Raw genomic sequence first — 4,331 nt, 5'->3', positions numbered from 1 at the left:
ATTCATTATTTTGCAGATGGGATATTTTTAAGGCGGTCACTATATACTTGGGGGATTCAAAAACTGACACAGAGTTCATCCTTTGGCAGATACCTTAACGATGCTACTTTAGAAGTGAATCAACAAATCCAGCTTCAAACAACAAAGCACATTTTAAAGCTGCCCACATTTCTCTGGAGAGAGCATTAAATTAAAACCACGCCGCTAGCTCTTTTATGAGCTGTCTTTACCACGGCAGGCCGCATGATGGCAGTGTTCCTCGGCAAATGAAGCAGGAAGAACAGCTGCAGGATCCCTGAGGGGGGGGAAATCTGAGCCAATGCAGATAAAACGTGATCTAGATTAAATCGCAAATATAGATTAAAATTTGGGGGCTTTTATCCACCTAAACCATATCTTTCCTTATCATATTTTCCTAACATGAATTTCTCTGTTCAGAATTTGCCATGGGTTTATGATGTTATAGATGAATTTCAAGACATGAGTGGCTAACAAATACATAAATATAAATTAAACGTTTTTTGGAGGCGGTCAGTGGCGGGGGGGCGGGGGGGCTGCCCGTTTCTTGTTTGTTTTCACTGCAGTGGTATTAAGAGCACTTAAAATAATAAACCAAATACGTTTTGTACCGTGTGTCTTCAGATTCTTTCCGGACCGTTATTGTTTTATGAGTCTCTGTCTTTGGGTGTGGGAAAGCAAGACGAGCTTGCTTCTCATGCTCACAATTTTCCTCTTAGGCTGAAAATATTCCCTGTAAGACCAGAGTGAGATTTCCTGAGTCTTTTCTAAAAAGGCGTGAAGCCACAGATGGAAGTTAAAGCAGCAGCTACTGTCAGTCAAGGCCCCAGGCAAGACTGTGAAATCAAAGATTTGTTCCCGTTTCCCAGCCCCGGTCCTTTCTAGTGTCTGTATGCTGTCCCTTGATAGCTCCAGGGGGTAAAAGAGCTAGGCTTGTCCTCGAGATCTTCCTTCTATTTTTTGATCCCTCCTAGGTGGATTTAGTATTTTAAACACGGGTTGTAAGCTTTCTCTAAATCTTAAAGAGAACGAATGTCAGTTACCTGCAAGGGAATATTTTGGGACAAGCATGCAATGTTCACCTAACTCATAACAGCTAATAGCCTTGGCCAAAAGCTATCTGATGACTCTCTCGGCTTGGCTGGCAGCCCTGTCACTGCATTCCACGATGCAACACGACTGACGGAGTTATCATTGTGTCTGCCGCCGTGTTAGGTGTTAGGTGTGGCAGAAAGATGAGTTGGGAGCAGCCCCTGATCTCAAGAACTTATGGTCCAAGCAAAGAAATCAGACAATACTAGCTACACAAGAAGGCAGAATAGGGTATACTGTGAAAGAAATACCAAACACGGGAGGGGAGGGGCTGGAGCATTATACAGGGAGAGATCGCACCTTCCAGTTGAAGGATCGAGAAAGATTTCAGAAAGGAAATGATATCTGACGTAAGATTTTGATAGAAACCAAGAAACTCGGGTGACTTGATACATTTGATTATGCCATGGCGCCATCCAAGAACATCCTCTCCCCTATATCTCCACTTACCAAAGGCCCTTCCCTGTCTTAACTTCTGTCGACTGTCCCTCGTGCAGAGAGTGAGGGCATGGGGGGAGAGAATGGTAATGCAATTTCACTAAAATAAGAAGAATATGAACAGGAGAAGATAACATGGGAAACATGACTTGGGTCTATAAATATAGAAGGACTTGAGTGCAAATAGAACAGTTGACGTTAAATTCAACCTGTAGTGGGGCATGGGGAGGGGCTATTAAGGAAAGATAGTCATTAAGCATTAATTTATGATCTGTCTATTTCCTTGCAGCCTGGATTATGATAGTGGTTCTCAAACTTTAAGATATTTCAGAATCACCTGGAAGGCTTGTTACATCACAGACTGCTGCCCCCCCTCCCAAAGTTCTGATTAAGTCTGAGAATTTGTTGAATGCCAATGCCCCTGGCCAGGGGGAACATACTTAAAGAACAGCAGGTTTATGGGCTCTAGAGAATACTTGCCAGGTTAGAGAAAGCCACTGCAAAAAAATACTTCTTAAATCCCTCTTCCTTGGTTATTGTTTGTATATTTCAATGATCAGGAACATCAGATCATTTTTTCTCTTAACCATATACCTGTTTGGGATAAAAACCATTCTACTCTTGAAAACATGGTATGCATAGTGATATAGAAACAAATTTTTAAAATGTGTTTCATTTCCATCACAGACCTCATCGATTCTCAACTATGTGTTAAGCAATCATAACCAGTTACTGGGGACGAGAATAACTTAGAATTTTGAAAAAAAAAATCCCACAGAAACAATGAAGACACAAGAAAAAAATTGTAAATGATCATGAGCAAAATGACTGATTATCCCATTTGGTAAATTTTATTTCTTTAAAATATTAAAACATGCAAGTTATGATTAAGTACTATCCTACTTTTATATTTTGACCAAAAAAAAGAAGAAAGAGAAAAGAAAGAAAAATGCAAATAACCAAGAAAAAAATATATACGAATGGCTGGGGCAGTCATTAAAGTGAACAGCCAGGAAAAGCTAAGGCTAAAGTTCAGGACACTTAGGCTCTTGGGAGCTAACGTGAGGTCAGGAAAGTGTATCATCCTGACCATATGATCTTCAGTCGGGGCCCTAGCAATCATGGGTGTGTCTTGACTCTCAGCAAGTACCACACATAAAAATTCAGCTTTACAGAAAAGGTCAGGATTCATTGAATGTTAAAGCTGGAAGGAGTCTTTGAGATCATTTATGGCTTCATTTCACAGTTGAGGAAGGTGAAGTCTGAAGATTAACCAGTGTGCCCAATGCCACCCAGTTTCTTCTTTCCATCCCCCACCCCCACGAACTCCATAGCCAGTGAGTAAATACTCTTCCCCTCTCCGATTTCCCACACCATTCACGGGCAAAGACCACAGCCGGGCATTTGCTTGCACCAGCCCCAGAGTCCCTCACTATTGTTCCCCATCTGTTGGCTCTGTCTCTCCAACAATGATTGCAAATGCCTCAAAAACGGGAGCCGCTTCTTCATCCCTTTCCTGAATTCCCTATGGATACATTAAGGGGCTGATTATTCCGTTTATAAAAAAAAGAATCTCCAAATTACAAAAGCATTCACAATGGGATCTGTATTCTATAGGCTCTTTCAGGTTGCAAGAGCAAGGGAGACCAATTGTGCTTCCCTCGTTAATGGGGGTTTATTGTGAGGACAAACAGGACGCAGACTCAGCAGCTGCACACACAGCCGGGCCCCACCGGGAACTCCTCACTGCCTGTCATTGTCCCAGATGAACCTGGAGCTCCTGGCCGGCCATGCAGCTGCTCTCCTGACTTAACTGCATCCCCTCTCTGTGCCTCGGGTCCTTCACCTTTAAAAGAGAGATGATAATAATACCTATCCCATTGGCTTGTTGTGAGGATTAACTGGGTTGACATATGCAAAGCCCTTACAAGGGTGTCTGGGGCATAGTAAATGCTAGAAGATGTTGGCCGTCATTATTCATTCAGCGTCGCCCCACAGATCTCCTTGAATATGAGGGTTTGGGCTCCTCTGCATGAGAGAGGCACACAATTCCCTTTTTTGTCTTCTTCTTCAAGAAGTGGGCTGTTTCTCCCTTATAGTTGCTGCTCACTGGTATCGTTACTGCCCTGGTGGAGAAAATCAGCTCACTACCCTTCGCTTCAAGAAAAGGCCTCAGAGCCACTGACTCCATGGAAACTCGCCATTGGTGAGCAATCGTTTATTCTAGTGCCAAACTGCTCGAGCGTGGAGAGACCAGATAGAGGACTTATCAGATCGGCTTCCTTGTGCTGAGGCAGTTTGATTTTTCTCTACAAGTTTTGGCAAATCTCAACTTAACTGTAGCGTGCCGAAATGATGCAAACACTGTGGGATGGTAAGTGCAAATTTCCAGGAGGACCCGAGCTGGAATTTTATACATAAACCTCTGTTCCTCTGTGGGGGCGCTCCTTGGGCCAGCCGCGAATCTAGCTGAGGTTAACAGGGTTTTATCATTCCGCAAAGAGGCTCCCTTGTAGTTAACCCCGCTGTTGAATTTGGAGCCTGTCCTGAGCCTTTTTGCTCCAGGCTATGCACATGGACGTTGGCAGAGTATCATTAAAGCCCCTATTAGTGAGAGCTGACTGCCTTCCCCGGTGAGGAAAAGTATTACATTGCAGTAAAATGCAAATCCACTAACAGGCAACTGCAGATTTATAGCACTGCGGTTCCAGAGGAATCACAGGGAAAAAGAATCTTCTCTCCCCTGGTAGACTGGAGCTGCAAACTTCTCCAGATTGCTCAGG

Source organism: Neomonachus schauinslandi, chromosome 12 (assembly GCF_002201575.2).
Source record: "Neomonachus schauinslandi chromosome 12, ASM220157v2, whole genome shotgun sequence".
Classification (NCBI taxonomy): Eukaryota; Metazoa; Chordata; class Mammalia; order Carnivora; family Phocidae; genus Neomonachus; species Neomonachus schauinslandi.
This window is presented reverse-complemented; position numbering follows the sequence as displayed.